Source organism: Rhinolophus hipposideros, assembly GCF_964194185.1.
Source record: "Rhinolophus hipposideros genome assembly, chromosome: 9".
NCBI lineage: Eukaryota > Metazoa > Chordata > Mammalia > Chiroptera > Rhinolophidae > Rhinolophus > Rhinolophus hipposideros.
This window is the reverse complement of record NC_138055.1, coordinates 41459886-41481256: the sequence shown is the minus strand read 5'-3', so window position 1 is coordinate 41481256 and position 21371 is coordinate 41459886. Positions and strand designations below refer to the sequence as shown.

The 21371-nt window shown below is 36.8% G+C and overlaps 1 protein-coding gene and 1 pseudogene across 9 annotated transcripts in view; one reads left to right on the top strand and one right to left on the bottom strand.

Annotated features, from left to right (window-relative positions):
• BICD1 (BICD cargo adaptor 1) overlaps nt 1-21371 on the bottom strand; it is a 310361-nt gene that overhangs the window by 276290 nt on the left and 12700 nt on the right. The gene's annotated exons all lie outside the window — the stretch shown is intronic.
• Nucleotides 19665-20110, top strand: LOC308501642 (large ribosomal subunit protein eL34-like; annotated as a pseudogene). Its single transcript has one exon. The product of its transcript is annotated as a large ribosomal subunit protein eL34-like (transcript).

Here is a 21371-nt window from a genome sequence, read left to right as displayed (position 1 = left end):
CTCCCTTTTTAAACATCCCTACCTCTGATTGCTACAGTCTTGAGATAGATATTAATAGTTTTTCTTAAGATTGTAGTTAAAGCTTGCTGACCTGGAGCCATTTTGTCTCTTTGAGATTTTTCCTTCTCCATTCTGGCCCCTAGTTTGTTCTAGTCCTTACTTCCAAATCCATTGCAGGCACTTCACTATCACACCCATGTACTTACTGCCTACATTCACTAAATTATTGTGCACTTATTCATGTTCCTAGAAAACCTGAAAAAGTTTTTTAAAAATTGTCACCATAGAGACTCTAAAGAGAGTAGCCTTGAGGCAGACGTTAAAAAACAAAACAAAGAAACTGAGTGAGCAGTGAGGTGAACAATAATCACAAATCATTTATCCTTAAATAACATAGAAATTCTTCTTGGTAAATCTTAACTACCAAGAAGTAGGAAGTTTAGCTGTCTGATAATTAATCAAATACCCAAAATGGTGGCTCAGGAAAAAAACAAAAAAATACCACCCTACTGTCCTTTTAGTGAAATGAGAGCTGCGGATTTCAGAATTCTCTGCTTTTGTTCCTGTGAACCTCCCAAACCAGCTGCTTTCCAGTGCTGATCTTTTTTGACCTCTCTGCAGTATCAGTCTCTTGTTCTCAAAATGCTTTAGTGCTGATTTCCATATGCTCCATTCCCCTGGTCCTCCTCATCGCTCTCCATTTTTATCTAGGTTTCATCGCAGATTCTTCGCTTCCCAGACTCCTTCCGCAGCTCTTTTCCTTCTTCGTCTTCTTTCATCCCATTCCACTCCCGACTTCAAGAACGACGTATATACAGGGTAAGGGGGGTAGGGAGGTGGTAGAGGAGGATAAAGAGGGTTAAATACATGAAGATGTGGAAGAACTGCCTCTGGGTGGTGAACACACAGTGCAATATACAGATGATGTATTATAGAATTGTACACTTGAAACCTATATAATTTTACTAACCAATGTCACCCCAATAAAATTAATAAAAATGGGGAAAAAATTTAAAAACAACGACTTTTACAGAGTAATTGAAACCATATGTTGCATAACCAGAGAAAGACACGTTACTGGTTCCTCACTGTTAATTTTCTTGCCTTTTCTTTAGTCAATCCTAAGACTCAGAAGTCTATCTGTACCAGCCTATTCAGTGCCTCCACTCTGATATCTTATAGTCCCTTAAATTCCATGTGTTGAAAACATTATCTTTACTTAGTCTCATATCTTTCCTCCTATGCTCTCTGTTTCATTCCATGGCCTCTCCATCTATCTGCTTTCCCAAGTTGAAAATCTAGAAGCCATCACGGATCGGAGGCACTATTGGCCAATATGTAAGAGTAACTATCTAATACTAATTGCGAACAAAACTATGCAGCAAGAGAAGATTGCAGAATAGGTTGCTAAATAAGCCTGATGAATGACTGTTAACTTATACAGATGGTATAATTAGGAAGAAGAGTGAAAGGGAAAAATAAATGGGTTATGAGAAAGACTTTATATTTGTCTATATATGTCATTTGTAATTATACATATGGAAAATTGATTAATTCCATTTTTCCCATTCAACTCTAAGTTCTATGAGGGCAGGACCAATAAAGTTTTGCTAATCTCTGTATGCCTAGCACCTGGTATAGTGCTTCACATATAGTAATTTTTACTTTGATATGTCTATCAAGATTGATCTTCGACAAGACTAAACTGACCTTGAGGGCCATTTATTATTTTTTGAAACCCCTTCCAAAGATTAAACAAGTTTCAGATGTCTCTCATATCAAATTTCCCCAGGAAATTGATCAGGAAGCTATGAGACAAGAAGAGAGGTCTAATGAAGATCTATAAACTAGAAATAAAGGGACCAAGAGAAAGGAACTTCTTTGAAAGCATTCCACCCAAACACCCACTGAAGTAGAAGCTGACTCCTTAGTCTCTATTACCAAAGCGGACAACTCAAACTAGGTAAAGATAAATATTATACAACTAATTTATGAACAAGGATGAGTGTTTGTGTCTATGAATGGTCACAATGTATAAATATACAGAAAATAGAAATCCGCTGTCTGCTGGCACTCTGTCCTAAGCCTTTCTCCCTAAAATCCTGAATTTATAGAAATAATATTTACTCCAGCCTTAAGACAAACGAAAACACTCCCTCCCTCTCCCTCACCCCTCAAATCTAACTGTTCATCAAATTCTATAAACTTGGTCCTCTAAGATCTCGTTCAAAACCTGCTTCCTCTGTGCTTTTCACTCTGTACTCCTAATGCATTCTGCATAATATCATGTATTATGATAATAAATTATCATTAATTTATTGTCTCCATCCTCCTTACCTCTTCTAAGACCAGGAGCTATTCAAAGATCTTCAGGATCTCCTGTGGAAGAACTGGGCTTAACATAGTACCTGGCAATTTAATTGGCGCTCCACAAATCATCGTCAAAATAAAGAAGAAATGGGATTTGGGAACATAAACATAGGATTTTGACAGCAAAACTGAATCCTTTCATGCCTCCTACTTTGCACCTCTCCATGGATTTTTTTCTCTACCATTTTTTTGCTACATCCATGTCAGAGAGCCTTCCTCGTGATTTCAATGAGGTGTGGCGATGGGCATCCAACAGATGCACCTGTCATTAAGGCTCCTTTACCTCCTTGTTCCTCTCTTATTTACTCAGACCCCTAGCAGAAGCAAAGGCCAAACATGTAGGAATACCACACAAAGTGCTAAAATATACAGACATAATGGATGCTTCCTGGTACTGATTAAAACATTGACGAGAATCAAAGCATACTGCTTTCAAGAAAGCTTAGGCCTCCCTCCATCTAGGTCTTTGATATTACTCAACCACCAGGAGACATCCATCTTTTTTTCTAGATGAGGGACAATGGCACTTGCTCCACCTACACTGGTTTGTGTCCTAAAAAGAAATAGATGTCCCAGTATGTGGATAAAAAGAGGAGAGCTCTGAGCTCTGAGATGACTGATAATGCAGTTTAGTCACTCTTGTAGGGGAATGGGGAGCAAGTATGAGAAAGGTAAGGGACACAAAGCGACTTTGAGGAGTTTGGATTAATATCTGAATCTTAATCTGTATGAAGGAAACAGGAGTTTAAATTGCTATTGTTAGGGTGCAAAAAAATTAATAACCACAAGTTTTCCTCCCATCTTCTAAATTCTTCTAGCTGGGCTAATCACCAAATCAACACGAGGCAGATTAATAGGAGAAAATATTCAAAGTTCATTTTACAAATGTACTCTCAAGGGTCCATACAAATATAAGACCCAAAGAGAAATTGGGAAGTTGAGGCTTTCATGCCATTTTGAACAAAACAGAAGGAGGCTAGGGATCTGGGATTTCCAAGAAGTAGGCAATTCACCAGTAGAAAAGGAAAAGCAAACACATGGCAAACGAATTCCTGGTAGGCAACTGAGAAACAATGGGACACGGGGTGGAATCTAGCAGAACAGGTTTTTCATGGATCCTTCTGGTCCACAACACTTAATTCAAAATGCTAAGGTGAACATGCTAAGATTCCCTTCCTGAAGCAGGCCTTTCCATCTGAATTCCCTGAGGCAGGAAAGGGGAGGGTTAAAGGTAAAATCTGGGTCTTTGCTTCTTAATAACCAGCTTAAAATCAACATCTCAAAAGGCACATTTTGGGGTGGCAAAATTTAGTCCCCCCTCACTACACAAGACAATTAAGTTCAAGAACTCATCCTAGAAAAAGTGCTACATACCCCATTGCTGAATATCACTATGGTCACCTTTGAAGTATTCCCCTTGGAAAGCTATGCACCAATGCCAGTGCCTAGTCCACCCTTCAAAGCAATTTTCAAACTCTTTTTCTGGAATGGCCATCAGAGCTGTTGTTGTATTACCCTTGATGTCCTGAATGTCATCAAAATGTCTTCCTTTCAATATTTCCTTTATCTTCAGGTAAAGAAAGAAGTCACTGGGGGCCAGATCAGGTGAGCAGGGAGGTTGTTCCAATACAGTTCTTTGTTTACTGACTAAAAACTCCCTCACAGACAGCGCCATGTGAGCTGGTGCATTGTCGTTATGCAAGAGCCATGAATTGTTGGCAAAAAGTTCAGGTCATCTAACTTTTTCACACAGCCTTTTTAGCACTTCCAAATGATAAACTTGGTTAACTGTCCAGCTGGTACAAATTCATAATAAATAAGCCATCTGATATCAAAAAATGGTTAGCAACATCGTTGCAATAAGTTCATGAACTTAATTGTCAGACCTTGTATAAAGGGTTTCAGTAGGTAACATATTTTTTAACATTGTTATGTAAGTAGATAATAAATTAACCTGCCTTGATTAATGAAAGTGGTTACCAAGTGCTGTCACCATGAGTAGAATAATTTACTATAACATCTGGTGATTATTTGTTTGATCCAGATGAAGCCAAATGCTATTTGACAAAATGCTTTTGTATTTAAGAAGGTGTATTTTGTTGGTTTAAACCATAATCTTTGGCATTCACACCTACTACAGATTTATATCTTTGTATATTCATTTTTATTTTATTTTAGCAAAACATTTTTTTTTATTCTAGCAAAACATTTTCATGAATGGGAAAGAAGAATACTGTATTAGATTCTGCTAGCAAAAAAATACTGTATTAGATTCTGCTAGCAAAAAAATCCATTTATCCTACTGTGATAAGCTAATACTCCCCTTGGAAAGAATCATTTATGAACTCAATCTCTATATATGCGATACAACTACTGTGGATTCAAAGATTCATTTAGACACTAATCCAAGATTAAAGAACTAATTTTGGAAAACGTAAAATTATATGTAAGACAAAAGAATTTTCTTAAAGAAGACACAAAAATACATGAACAACAAAGGAAACGAATGATAAATTCAATGACATTAATTACATTAAAACTGGGAATTTTATAAAAGGACATCATAAAAAAAGAGAAAAGACAAACCATTGTATGGGAGAAGATATTTGCAACACATACAAATGATAAAGGCCTAGGATCAAGAATATATATAAAGGAATCCTATATACCATTAAAAAAAAGACAGATAACCTAATATTTTAAATGGCTAAAGACTTAAATAGATATGTCATAAAAACAGGAAATCTCAATAAACATGAAAAGTTGTTCAATCTCACTAGTAATCAGAGAAATGCAAATTATAACTATAATAGAATACCACATATACCCATTAGATCAGCAAAACTTTAAAATTTGACAATATCCAATGATGATGAGGACTGAGAATTCTCATACACTACTGATAGGTATATAAATTGGTATGATCACTTTGGAAAACACGATAAGGTAGAAGAGAGGTATCTTCTATGCCGCTGCCATTATGCTCATAGAAATTCATGAACACAATAAAATGTTCATAGTAGCACTGTTCATAATGAGACAGGTTAGTTAACATGTTAGGCAGACAGTGAGGTCCCTGGTGGAATGAACAAAAGACAGCCATATCCTGAAACTCCAGGTTCTGAAGTAACTCATTAACTCCAGGACAAACGGAACAGATGTGATAGATAGGAGTGGGTTATTTCGTTAATCCCTTCAGGATGGGCAAACAGAAAAAACCAGATAGAAGAATTCCATTAGAAGGAGCCAGTTCCTTTCTCCAAGCAGGCAAGGGAAGATATAAAAGTAAGAGCTTTTGCCTCAGTCACTGAGCACCCCATTCTGGACCACCCCATGTGACCCTTTGTTTTTAATAAACTATCCTCTTTTATAAGTCCTTGCCTCTCCTTGGTCTGTGCTTCCATTCTTCAATTTCATGAGACACAATCCCAGAATTCAACGAAATTTCCTTTATCAATAATAGCCTCAAAAATGAAAGTAACCCAAAAGTCCATCAACCAAAGAGTAGATAAATAAATTGTGGTATAGTCATAGTAGAGTAGGTAGATAGACAGAAATGAGCGGGAGGAGAAATTTAACCCCATTAGAAAGCCCCTTGCTGCAGCTCCTACTTGGGTCAAGACCCCTGGCTGCCCAGAAGGACTCCAGGCTTGCACATACCTCTAAATTAAAGAGATATGTTGTTAGATGTCAGAAAAGTGGGGGACACATCCTGTTTGTCAGGGCCATCAATACCTTACTAGCCCAACGGGATTCCAGGTTTTCACACACCCTTAAGGGGTGTGTTTACTCATCCCCCAAAACTAAAGGGTATGTTTACACATGCCCCTAAATCAAAGAAATGCATTGCTAAATGCCAGAGGACTAGGTACCTCAGGGGAAGAAGGAGAGATAAGAGAAGGGAAGGGAGAGGCGATTCTACCCATAGAAATACAACCTTGGCTGCTTTACTCTCTTGGGTCAGCCCACTGCACTGCTCGGAGTGTCCTCTCTTTTAGTAATAAACTTCTGCTGTTCATGCTGCACAAATTTCTGTCTCTTGATTGAAGTCTTTCCTTCAAGAAGAGCCGAGGTTTCCATGTCATTTTCCCTCTAACAGTCATACTATGGTGACAAGAAAAAACTTCTGAGATGTTCTAAATTAAAATTACAGCAGCCGGAGAGTGGGAGAAAGAGAACAGTTAGCCTGTTAATAGCTGTGGACCAGCTATGACAAAAGACAGCTCACATTCTTGTCTATCTATTGGAATTTAGGATTAATTTCCAGGTGGCTATTTCCCAATTATCCAAAAGAGAGAATAGCCAAGTGCCAAAGAACCCTAGGAGCCTCTGCCTCTTACTTACACATGAACTTTCCAATCCCTCCCCACAGCCAAGTCACAGGAGTGGACACTTCCTTGCAGACTCTGCTGTGCCTATCCAAGAACTAGCCCCCTTCCCCTTCTCACATCCCCTTTGTCTATAGCTAATGTAAATCCTTTCAGAATGGTTTACATCTTTCTCCCCCTTACCTGATCTACAACAAATCCCTGCGAAACTCTGGGACGAGGGACATGTTGTCTTTCCTACCAAGCCATGCTGCTGGGTGGTTTAGACTCCATGCCCCATGACTAGTCTTTTTGTGTGTGTTAGCAATGGCCTGATAAACCTTGTCAGGGGTTATCAATGTCAGGGTTAAACAATGGTATACTATATAGTAATGAAATGAAATAACTACTGTTGCATGCAACAACCTGGAGAATCTCACAAAATTGGTTAAACAAAACAAGTAAGGCATGAAAGACCATGTACAATATAATTCTATTCATGTCAAGTTCAAAAATAGACAAATATATGGTGAAACTATAAAAGAAAAATCAAGGAAATTATTATGACAAAATTATGGATTACGTGGGGTGGGGGAAGCTGCAATGGAGTAAGGGGACACAAAGGGAGAGTCTGGCTGTTCACAAATTTTATTTCCTTCACTTGGGTGGTAGCTACATGAATAGTGGTTTTATATTATTGGTCAAAATGTGCTTCATGCTGTACTTTTTCTGAATATATGGTATATTTAAGTTTAAGATTTTTTTAAAAAAAGTTATGCAGACACATAAGACTAGATATTCTGGAAAGGGGATGGGGTGAAACAAAGGACAAACAACTATAATCAGGAGATAATAACTGCCATGAAGAAATAGAAAACAGGATAAGGGGAATGGAATGAGTAGAGAGAACTAGTAACATTGTAGAATCAGTGTCTCCACAGCTAAGTCTCATGGAGCACCGCTGTGGACACAGCAAAGACTGCAAATTGAATACACAGTGAAATGTCTAACCACGCCATATGCAAGATTTCATCAAGTCCACCAAAGATGGCTGCAGTAACACCTAAATAGGTAAGGCTCTAGCCACGTTAGACTGTTAACTGGAGAAAAGAAAGGAAGAAAGCCTGTCTATGTTTTGGATGCTTCATAAGAAAATAATTTTAATGATAAAATATTTTTTAAAGGTTTGGAAAGGTTCATAAAGTCCTCGAATTTAGTTTGAGATTTCTTTAAAGGAATACTGCAAGAGTTACACGTGACGTGAAGGCTGTTGTAACGTGCCTTTTTTGCAGAAAAAAAATTATGCCATAAATAACAATAAACCATTTTTAATTTGAAGAATTAGTTGACCATTGTTTATATTGACATAGTTTTCACATGTTTATATAGCTCTATAAAGAATTACAATAGATCCTTTTTTATTTTCCTATTTATTATGAACTTCTGGTCCTCATTTTTAAATGAATTCATTTTGCTTTGACTTTGTATGTCAGTTGTTCTCATACAATAAAGGCTCACAAAATGGATTAAATTTTAAGCCCTCACACTCACAACTTTTTGTTTAATACACTAGGCTGAACCATGTGGAATCGCAATATTCAATCATCTTTGACCTACAAAAATGGAAATTTCAGACAATTCATGCTAATATGTGACCTCCACAGTCTAAGCTGTGCCCTCCTGTCCACAGCTCAAGTTCTGCCTGGTGGGGTATGAAGAGTTGACCATCTTGCAGAAGAAGGTGAAGAGACAAATGTGTTTTTCATTATTACTTTTCTTCCCTATTTAAAAGGAATCTATCTCTTCTTTTGTTCAGCAAAATGGAAAACTTTTTTTTTTTAACTAAACTATGTTTTAGCTCTGACATTGAACAATAATTTGTTGATCACCTACCATGTGCTAGACCCTGAAGAGACACAAAAACAAGTAAGACAGGATTACGGATTCATGAAACTTACAAATAATGGAAAATTTAAAAAGTAAGAAAACCAGTATGTACACTGTGGTAAGTGCTATTCAACAGTTTATCCAAAGGAGGAGTCTCTAAATCAGATTTCTTTTTGAGATATCTTTTCATACTTTTTTGGCTTAACAAAAACACAACCATTGGTCAAAAGCAGGTATCAGGACAATACAAAAGAAATCAGAAATATGAATTCTGAATAAGCTACAAACAAGATAATAAGGTCTTGAGTTATTCCATTTTCTTAATTTTAAGTTGGTATCTTATAAGACAGGAGTATAAGATCAGAACATGGCCTGGTTTGAATTGTAAATCTTCCCTTTAAAAATGGCAGATGGAGTACCTTATGTTCACCCCAGGAAAGCCAGAGGCGCAAAAAGGTGACCAGCTGGCAAAAGGAAAAGAAGCAAAATTGAACTTTTCATCCTCTCAAAAGGTAACAGAAGACTTTGAATTTGAGACATTTTTCAAATAATTAGAAGGTAACTAGTATAAATTTCTCTAACATGTTTTTCTTTCTCAGTCGAGGAAACATGTACATTCTAAAGAAGATTTCAATCACACTGAAAAATGTAGAGTTTCCAATCACTGAACTTAAGTCATCACATTTCCTCTGCTATATACATATCAGGCTGTTGATGTTGTTATTAGTGCCATTTTTTTTCTTTTTAGTTCTGTTTCCACAAATGCCAAAACTACACATACATAATGTAGCCATGTGAGAATGAGGAAATGCATGTAAAATTTTATTCATCCAAAGAAACTGAAACCCAACATTTTGGTTTTTGCATGTAGATTTACTTCTTATCAACATTTAATCAAATAAATAGTCTGCTTAGAAAATAAAGATACTCCAACTATTGCACATCTTTCAGGGGAGGTACTGACATACAATTTGATAATAAGGCAAAGGACACACACCAAAAACAGTCTGACAGAAGAGGAAAAAAATTGTTCAAATTAATTAATAATTTAAACATTCAAAATAGCATGGAAGGCCATGTTTTACTTATCTAATAAGTAAGGATTTTTGGAAAAGAAGGTAGATTTCTATTTCCTGTGTGTACAGGTTAGTAACACTTGTGACCACAAGTAAATTCAGCATTTTAATAATTTACATTTCTAATCATATATTTGTTACTATTAATAACTCCTCGGAGCAATAACAGACTTCAAAAGGTCATGCCTGAGAAGATTTCCAGCAAGAAATAAAAGAGCCATAAAATGCTTCTTGGAAAACAAAGGACCATTTTGACTTTATTTACCAGTTATTTCATAGTGAAATTATGCATCGTACCAATGGAATATTATTTCTATCCTCAAATTAAATATCCCAACTTTATATTATTGTTCTTGTACCCTCTATGTACTCGGCCATGTAGTCAGAATGAAGTGCTTATGAATGTAATTACATGTTTTCATAAAAAAGTGAAAGCATCATGCCGTAACACACTTGCTGATAAACTGCCCATTTCTGTTGCCCCACCTTAGCTCTTTCCTTTAGTCTATTCTTTCTCACAGAATTATTCCATCAAAATAGACTAAAAACAAGAGTGCATAGCAAAAGTAAAGGCAATGACATAGGAATAATGGTTTGAAGGTTGCAATAGCGGAAAAAAAGAATATGCCACTGTCTCTGGATTCTTACACTTGTACGATGTGGGAGAAAATGAGCAATATCTTCTACAAAGGGCTGCAGAGGAAGACATGGAAGCCAAGTAGAGGAGATGGGAAAGAATATTCTAGGAAGAAATGAAGATACAAGAAAGTTCAGAAAGTAGGTACAAGAAGATACAAGAAAGTTCATAGTAGACAGAGAAGTAGAATGTTTGGCAGAAGGGGGTGATAGGAGGGTAAGTGAATAGAGAGCGGAGGGAGCTTTGGCTGGAGGAGGAAATACAAGGCTTTATGAAATTAAAAATAAAAGATGAATAAAGGATATTCAAATCCAATTCTAACAATTCCATTGTATAGCCTTTCTTTTTATTAGACCACACTGAGAGGCTTATAAAAATGTGGTATTCTTGATTTTTAGGCATTTAAATACTGTATTTTTATAAAATTTCTCTGCTGTGAGGGAAAAAAATATCCATCTTTGCCAGAGCAGGAAGGAAGCCAGTGAACCAAGTAACTCATTGGGAGTATCATTATTAATATAAACATGAAGTATTATTTTGAACATGAGAAAAAGAAAAGCTTTTATTTAAGATAGTTTTTCATAATCTCAAGAAAGAATCCATCCAACATTCATTTTCAGGCAAACGTGTTGCTTCTTGGAAGATGCCCAGCGGATCCTGCTGTTAAACCAAGACCCATGCAGGAAAAAAAATTATCCACTCCACAATAACATGGCATGTAACACAAAGGCAGTGGTACTTATCCAGCAGGGAGAAGGTTCCTTCAACACTGGACCCCCACCGGCTGACTTAATTACAGCTCAGCAAGGCGATCCACTACAAGGACAGGCGGCCCAAAGGAAGACCGCTGAGATCCCTCCTAGAGACGGGGGCAGATGGTTCTGCTGCTTCTTGTTTGGTATGAGGCCTTTTTAGAAAAATCTTAAACTGGATACATGCCAACAAGATTTTCACTACCAGTATTTTTTTTTTAATCTTACCATATGCTACAGTAAAAAATAATCCTCAACTTGAGAGTCAATCAGCTGGTATTTACTGAGCCGTGACTAAGGGATCGGAAAAGGTCTAAAGCAGCTTACCACCTAGATTTGGAACACGGATCAAACTCTGATTTAATTTAAGGGCTTTTGTTTTTGTTTTTCATCACTCTGCACACAAGAAGTACAGCAGAGACCATTAAACCTCTGCCTTAATTCTCAAAGATAATGACAAATACGTAATTTCGAGTGAGTCTATGTTGGAAAACATGGCTAAAGATGGGATGGTGTACTGTAACCTAACTCAGCAGCAAAAGTAAGTGAATGTTGTTAAACCTTAGCAAACACAAGGACTCACAAAACAGGTACTTAGCCCCCCACACCACCATTATGAAGCTGTAATACAGTTGCCAAATAATAGCACTGTGTGAATTCTATTTTGTAAAACATTTTAAAGAAAATGGAAACTGACTACAAACTTCCTAAAGAAGGACCAAGCCATTACTGTTCATAGTGTTTTATGAAATTAATACACATGTAGCTTTCCTGCCTGCAGCAAACTCTATCTCCCTGGTCACTTTAAAGGATAGTAATCAAAATTACAAAGTTTTTCTTTCTTATGTACAGTAATGCCACCTAAGGAATTAAGAGTTAATTTACAATTTCCATAGCATTTATATGTATATACACATGTAAATATACACATATTCATATTTAATGCTCGTAATAAATCTATGAACTAAGAAAGTAGAGTTGGAATCCATATATGCAAAGCACCGGAGAACCACGTGATACATAAACAGCATCATGTAAGTCCGAGCTCTTACTTCTACCATGATAGTAACATCATCATTGTTGTTTTATTATTATTATTTAAACATGCCAGTTTTGAAGTCACACTGCTTGACTCAAATTTTGGTTCTATCACTAACTAGACCAGTTACCTAATCTATTTGTGACTCAATTTCTTCATCCATATAACGAAAATAATAAAAAAACGCTTGGGGACGATATAGCATGATCTAGGTCTGCGAGTGAGTCAACAAAGATCCCCAGGCCATGGAGGGTGTTGAAATAAGATGTATTAAATACGTGGCCCACCACGTGGTAGGCAGCAAATACAATTTAGCAATTTTTGCAGTTTAAATGTTTGGCCTTGGCCTCCTAGCCAGTAAATAGGAAGTATGAATTAAATCCCAGGTTTCCTGATAAAGTTTAGAGCACTTTCTACAGCCACACTGCTGGGCAACATACAAAAGACACCATTTAATCCAATAAATACAACTAAGTATAAATGTGATACCGTAACAAAAAGGAGCATTGGTTGCACATGCAGATGCTAAGTATGAAAGGCTTTATATGACATAAAGTAACCAGATCAGACGCTCCAGTAAAATATACACCAAACGCATTACCTTGTTCTCTTTTTTTCTACTATGACCTTTTCCTTTTTGAAAAATATAGAAAAAACATATACGAGTAGATCTGAGTAATAAATCACTACAATAAATAGTTGAGAGTATTACGTCAGGTCACAAAAGCAAAATAACTTGTTAATAAAACAACGTTAAAATACTAAATATTCAGTGAAAACGAGAGACATGATAAACCAAAACAGTATGTTAGCTCCAGGTACTAAAAACTATTTCTGGAGCCATAAGCAAACTAAGGAATAAAGCTCCTAAATACAGAACTGGGGTATGTTTAGCAAACAACCACCTTAGTTTCTTAAGAACGCTCCCCTGGGTACAAAGTGGTCCACGTAAGTATGGACGGACATCCTTCTGGAGAGGTTAGAGTTCACAGGATGACTAGGAGACTGGGCGTCTCAAGAAGGAAAGAAGGCGGATCTAAGGCAGAAGAAGGAAGATGCCCAGTCATTTTCCTTTTCTCTATTTTCTTTCCCCCATCCTCAAAATGCACTTATTATTTCATTTATTCCTCAAAATGGCAAGTGCAGTGCTTGGTGATTAAAAGTTGAATAAGACATAAAGAATCTGGTAAAGAAAACAGACACAAAAATCAATCATCACAGGACAGGGGTTCATGACGGTTGCCTCAGGTTCTACGGGAACACACAGAGAGGCATCAGCTAACCAGCTAACCAGCTTACCAGAGTGTGCATTTTGGCTTACGGTGATATGACAGGTGCTCCCGTGTATACTATCTCATTCAAAAATAATGAGATAGTTATTATATTAAATAATGAGATAGGAACCTGTTGACGGTTCCTATTCAGAAAAAGAAGAAATGGAGGCTTTGAGGTATAAGAGGTAGCACTCAGAATGAAATTTAGGGCCTCTTAAGTCCCTATGCTCCTCCTCCAACTCCTCTACTTTCTCATTCTTGACTTTCCTCTCTCCTTTTTTGTTCTTCCTCCCTAAAAGAGCAAGAGAGTGTCAGCATCCAGATCAGAAGTCAAAACTCAAAATTCAACAAGGAAGTGACAGAGAATATAAATCAGGGAGGAACACAATAAGAGGATCCACATGAGGTGGAATGGTGGGGACTGTGGCAAAGTGGAGATTTATACCCTTTCTGAAGGAGAACGACTCGCTCAGCTCCAGCCCTCGGATGTCACGCAGAAATGAAGGCCTAGGGCTTTGTGAAACCTTCTAATTTTTTGAAAGAGGTCTGACATCTAGATTTTTTTATCCTTATTTAAAAAAACAAAGTTCCGTACATCAAATGTTTCTAAATGCCTTGGCTGGCTTCTGCTGGTGGAATGCCAGTTTGCAATCTCTGCTCTATGAGGGACGGCCAACCTCACCAGCTGGTATTTCAGCTGTAGTTGAACCAGCAAGCAGACACTGCAAAACAAACCACAGGATTGGTGTAACTTTTGTTATCAGGACTTCATTCTAACTCTGTTGTATCAATGAGACAGGCACATTTAATGACATTCACAGTGCTAAAAACAATTTAGACACCCTCTACTCCAAATTCATCAAATGCTCAACCCACTTCCTCAATATCTGTACCAAGTAGCTTTTTGGTTTCTACTTAACACATCTCCACTAACCAACAGGCCAGTCTCTCCTCGGAAGGCCTGCTAATTTTCACTCTGCTTTTAGTCTTCCATAAAGAAGGTCTTTCTTCATACTAAGTTGAGCTCTGTATCCTTGTCACCCATTGGTTCCTGGATTATTATACCTAAGAACACAATATTCCAGGAGTGGATGAACCAACATTTATCCTCACTTTCTGGACAGCGTTTCCTTACTGCAGACCAAGATCACATCAGTTTTTTCAGGAATCTTCTTCACTGGCCTCCCTGACCCTCGGTAACTATAGCATAATCTAGCACTGCAAGTAAGTCAATAAAGATTCACGGGAGAGGGGAAAGAAAGCTGTTATTTGTATCAGTCACATTTTTTTACTTTAATTCCAGTTTAAGGATATATTTATGCCCCAGTGTCCATGTGTCTAGAGTAGACACATCACTTCCTATAAATAATTGCTTTCAGTCTTTAGTTTAAAAAATACTGACATCCATTTTAGTAACTGGATGGGGTGATCATCACAAGATAATAAAGTATATATGGCTAGATTGTTTGATTTTATAGGAAGAAAAATGACTTAACATTTTAGCTTTGTAATAGAAACTAAGAAATATGGCTATAACCTCAATGTGTATCATGAAATGCAGCCAACTTAAGTCCAGTAAATTACATCATACCGCACAATAACTATAGGATGATGCTTCTTTTTCCGTCAGTGATGACTCCTTTCCGAATGTGAAATGCTTTTGGCAGACACATTTTTAAACTCTCTTTTAAACAAACCATCAAAATTGGGACCTGTGGAATTTTCAAATTCAAATAAATATGGAATAATCTCCTAAATTGCATTGTGAAATAGTTCCATTCCTTCATTTCCTCTCTCCTTACCATACGATTTCTTTGTATTCTCCTTAGCTCCTTAGAAAGAAACCTAGGAGCCATCCTGATGTCTCCCTTTCTCATTTGCTCTCACATCCAATTAGCAAATCCTTCCACATGCATTCTGAATCAGATCATTTCTCTCCCCTATTAGATTCTCCCCCAGTCCACGCCTCCTACCTTGGCTCGCTTCTTCTGCAGTCTGCAAAGAACTGCCAGAAGGATCTCTTTAAAACATTTATCAGATGACATGACTCCAGTGGCTTTCCATTATGCTTAAAATAAAATACAGACTTCTTATCAGGGCTCAAGGACCTGGTTGCTGTCCACCTTTCCATCCGCCTCTCTAACGTCCCCCTCCCTCCCTCCCTTCAGCTTTCAGGGGTTCTAGTTGAGGGTAATACTGCACCCCCCCCACCCTGGGGGACAGAAGGGGTTGTGTAAGAGAGTTTTTTCTTTTTCTTTATTTTTTAAAAATTTGAGATGCAATTGACATATAACACTGTACTCATTTTAGGGATAAAACATAATGATTTCATATATGTATATATTGTGAAATGATCACCACAATATGTTTAGTTCACATTCATCATCACACATGGTTGCAGATTTTTTTTCTCATGATGAGAACTTTTAAGATCTATTCTCTTAGCAACTTTCAAATATACAAACAGGATTGTTAACTGTAGTCCCCGTGCTGTACAGTGAGAGTGTTCTGAAATCCCCATGACTTGGCAGTGGGACACCACTGGCATTTAGTGGGCAGGGCCAGGGGTGCTGAACATCCTGGAAGGAACCCGCGGCGCTCTCCACACAGTTCCACACTGCCAAGGTTCGCTGCACCCTAATACCCGTAATACCCGGGCCATTTTCACAAACACCAAGCTCATTCCAGGTTTTCCCATTTGCCGTTACCTTCAGCCCGGGACACCACGAAATCTTTTCCCACTTGCTCCCTCTCTCCACTTCGGATATCATCTCCTTCGAAAGCCCCTCATTTCTAAAACAGTCCCTCCCACTAGTGTTCCTGACAGGCTTATTCCTTTACCCTGCTTTATTTACTTTTTAGCACACATCACTATGCCAAATTATTATTTTGGTATGTCAAACCCCTGAGGGCAAGAACTTTGTACCCTCAGCACCTAACAATGCCTGCGACATAGCAAGGGTTCAACAATAACCTGTGAAGTTAATAAACGTCTACGATAATTTTTCTTATTTAGGATTAGGAATCAAAAAAAAAAATTCAAATGACAAACTTCATTTTGAAATGTCATTTAACCATCATTTTTAGTGAAGGGGACCAAAATTTTGCCATCCTAAAACTGCCTTTTGGGATATTGATTTTAAGCTGTTATTAAGAAACAAGACTCAGGAAGAACCTTTCATCCTCCCCCCTTTTCACCCTAAGAGAAGGAAAGATCTCCTCCAGGAAGGATATTTTAGGATGTTCTCTTTAGCAGCCTAATTTGAATTGAGTACGGTAGTTGGGAACGCATCTAGCAGAGGCCTGTTTACTAGGTTACCCTCTGTGTCTAACCATTTCTGGGTTGCCTAGCAAAAATTTACCTCCCATGTATGTTCCACTCTTCCTCAACTACCTGCAAATTGCCTACTTCCTTTGAAATAGCTGGCCCGTAACCCCCTTTTCTCCTTTGTCCAAAATAACATATATACCCAATTTTACCTTACTGTCTTTGGAATTTTTATGCCTATGTGAATTTCCTGTATGCACATATTAATTTCATTTTCTCCTGTTAATCTGTTTGTTTTGTTTTGTTTTGCTTTTTATTAGCCCAGCTAGAAAATTTAGAAGGTGGGAGGAAAAGCATTTTTTTTAGCCCCCTCACTAGTTATTTGTGTCCTGTGCTGAGTTTTCCTTTTTGCAATGAATTCTCAAAGACCTGTTTCTACATTCCACAACTTTTATTTTTACATAGCACAGGGAGGCAACATAAATCTAAAATGTACCAAGTCACAACCTCTTTCACACAATGTGAGCACGGTATTTTTGCAAACCTCAGCATAAATGTATAAATTCTTCTGGCTAATATGGTCAGTAGAGCAGGGGCAGGACTGCTTCTGGAGGAAACAATAAGCACAAGTGATGGTGGTCCCTTTCCATTGGGAGGAGCAACTCCTGAATCCACCAGAATAGAGAATGAGCATCACCTTTCTTCAAAAATGCTCACTAACAAATTTTCAAAACCAAGACGAGTTGAAAAATAATGCAACATAATTTTTTTAAAAAATCACACTTTGAGAGTGCTAAATCAAAAGTTCAAACCAGGTCTAAAAAATGGGCTAAGGGAGAAGTAATAAGTGGGGATGTATAGGATTACATCTAGATTTTAAAATATTATTTTATTTAAATATACAGAAGCATTGTTTAAATATATACAAGTCTGAAGATATGTTAAAGAATGACTACAATTTGATTCTTTCTGTTCTAGACATATATGATCCATGCTTAGATAAGGTCTAGATTAGAAACTAAACGCTAAACAGTGCTTTTCTTTAACAAATGGTATTTGGAGACTGGTATACATACCTACAGTTTGTATGAGATTGTTGGGCGCAAGCATTGTATTTTATATCTTAATACAGACTGCCAGATCACATTCTCAAAGTTTACAGCAATTCCTACTCCAGAAACAATGTATGAGAATGCTCACATTGTACACACTTTCCAACACTGTATATTATCAATATGAAAATCTTTGTAAATTGATTGGTTAAAAAAAGTCAAAACTAGTCATTATTATTAATTTGCATTCACTGACTACTAAGATTGAGCATTTTTGAATATGTTGATTGGTTATTTGCAAATCCTCTTCAGTTGGTCTAGTTACAGTCTTTTTCTACTATATGCCTATTTTCTACTATATCATTGTTGTTTTCAATCAACTTACAGGAGGTGAACATTAGAGATAATCTTTGTAAGTCATCCAGGTTGCATTATTTTTCCAATCTATGGCTTATATTTGACTTTTGTTTATGGTGTCTATCACATTCGTTTTTTGACATTTCTATGCAACCAGATATGTCAGTTCTGCCCTTTGAGTCTAAGTTTTATATCTTGCTTAGGAAGATTTCCTTCACACTAATGTTTACTAAAGGGTCTCAGGAATTTTCTCCTAATTAAAGTTTATTCTTTAATGATTCATTAAATCCTTGTTACTCTAGAGTAAAGTTAATGACGAGTGAGGGGATAAAAGAAGATGAGAAAGAAAAGCATATGAAGAAAAAAGGGACTGGAGAGGTCTTATTTTTCAATGTTACAGAGGGTTTTTAACATGATGTATCACTGCTGAGCTTTTCCTCTTCATATGTTAATGCTATGAAGAGAAAAAACGCAAATGTTGACCTGAAAATATAATTAAACTATGAACAGAAGAAAAATTTTGTTTTAAAACTATCTGAGCACAAATAACACTGTGAATTTTTTCTAAGTAAGAGAAACAATTATATTTTTCATAATACAAAAAGTGAAATACATAATGTAAAATGATAAAAAGAAATTAATTCCTCCTTAGGTAGTATTTCATCTGAGCCTTTTCCATAAAAGTTATAAATTTTACAAGAGTATGATGTTCTTTATACCAAAATAGACCTGTTAATTGGGAACTAGTGTGAAAATTCATTTTTTCAATGCCTGTGATAAGAGGAAAATAACCAAAGAAAGAATTTTTACAGAGCTCAAGGTAATAAGATATTTCAGATACTTGTTTAAGTTAGAAATTTGCATGTGCTTGCTCAAAAGCCACAAAAGGGACTTTGAGATTACAGCGTATATTTTTTAATACTTTATGAAAAGCTATCAATATTTTTCTCCAAAGTAACTTTTTAAGAATTAGATCACAGGTACCATTAAGGTTTATAGTAACATCTACTTAGACAATTGAGTTCCTTTGTTGGAGCTTGCCTGCTTTTCTTATTAAAACGTACACAAAGTCTAGAACAGCCACAATCAGATATCCAGCATCCCCTCCCTTTCTTACTTACTGGGGAGATGGAAATAAACAGTGTGATCTGCCCTTATTCACTTAATGTTTCCTTGTAAATGTTGCCATATCAAAGCAAAGAGTCAATGGGAGCAAAGAAGAAGACTTATAAAGCCAATGGCTCCTTAAGAACAAACTAGGGAGAAGTATTCCACCAGCCAGAACATACTGTAAAGCTCAAATAAGACAATGTGGTATTTGCATAGGAATGGAACAACAAACCAATGAAACTGAATAGTCCAGAAATAGGCTTGTTCTTATTACAAAGCAGACATTGAAGATTAGTGGAGGAAAAAAAGACTGTTCAGTAACTGGTGGTATTGAGATACATGTTTATCCAATTTTATGGGGAGAAAATTATGATGAAAAATTATGGAAAACACAGAAATCAATTCCATGTAAATATAAAATGAAAACCATAAGGTATTTGGAAAATAATACAGTTGAATCTTTTTATGACCCTATAGTAGTAAGAAAGGCTTTCTTAAACAAGAATCAAAAAACACAATCTATTTCTTCTGGGGAATGGTCCAACGTTTGAGATACCGTCGGAGGCTATCCTACAATACAGCCTCTAACAAAACTAGGCTGTCCCGAACCCTGGGTAATAGAATTGTTCACCTTTATTCCAAGAAGGTTGGGAATACACCAAAATCTACATGTGGCATTTGCCCAGGTCAACTTTGTGGAGTTCGTGCTGGGATATCTAAAGTTCTCACTTCTGACGTTGTCTAAAATGAAAAACTATGTCAGCAGGGCCTATGGTGGAGCCATGTGTGCTAAATGTGTCCGTGACAGGATTAAGCGTGCTTTCCTTATCGAGGAGCAGAAAATCATTGTGAAAGTGTTGAAGGCACAAGCACAGAGTCAGAAAGCTAAATTAAAAACTAAGCTTTGTTGAGTAATAAAAACAATTAAAAGTTTTGTTCTGCTGTAAAAAAAAAAAAACCATACAATCTATAAACATAAAAGAGTAACATCTCAATTAAATTAAAATTATGAAGTTCTCTTCATCAAAAGACACTCCTGAAAGAGTGAATAGACACAATCTAGGAAAAGAAATTTCTAACATCCATATATAACTGAGAATGCTTAGTCTACAGAATACAGATATAAATGTATACTCCTACAAATCAATAAGAAAAATATAAACAACCCCAATAGAAAAATGGTCAAGACATTAGAAAAAAATTCAGTGAAGAGAAACATAAATGCCTGTAAATATTAAAAAGGATGTTTAACCTCGCTAATGGTCACAAAAATGCAAACTAAAGCTACAACAAGATACCCTTTCACATCTACCAGTGAGACAAATACTCTAAAGTTTGACAAGACAAAGTAAGGACAATGTGGAACCAATGGGACCTTGTTCCTTGTATACTTTATTTTACTTTTTGCTGAGGGCTCATATTTTTTTTTAGAATATTATCTGTGAAGATTCTTTGCAGCCCATCACGACAACAGGGTTCTTCAAAGCAAGTTTGCAAATGCTTCTGACAGATGTCTGCATGCGTGACCAACCTGGGATCACTCTCTAACCTTCAGGTTTTTTGGGATTCCATCCCCTCCATACATATACACTTACACACTCTCTGTGTGAACAGTCTGCAATCCTTAATTGGTGATATGAAGTCTGAGGAGAGACACTCAATTTTTCATGTGGTCCTGATAAAGATAGGGAAGGCCAGGACATCCATTCTCCCTTACACTGAGCATGAAGTCTTTTGGGGCCCAAAACTTGGAGGGTGGGGCTGGAATTCTAGGCTTTCCTCTCAGTTTTATCTAATTCAGCAAATGCACTCAAAGCAACAGTCAGCTTTGATGCACTGCTTACTTCTAAGGGTTCTTGTCTTAATTCAGTTTTAGCCACTAAGTATCCTAAGAAAATTTATTCGTGCATTTTTAAGGGCTAGTTTTATATTTTATTTAGCATTTTTAATTGTTCCCAGCAAAAGGGTTAGTCAGAAGTCCTAGACCACTGTACTACCAGAATAAAGCCAAAAATCAGTTTTAAAACATAAAGCTAATTATATTACTTTCTTGCCTTGAAACTTTCAATGCTTTCCCAATAGCATATAGAATAAAGTTTAAGCTCTTTAGCATTCCTATAAGTGGCCTGACCTGTTCAAGAGGAATAAGGGAAACTCTCCCAGAGGAGATGCAAAATGGAGGTTGAACCTGAATCAAAGGCAACTGAAACAAAAGACAAGAGAGAGGAGAAAAATGTCAATT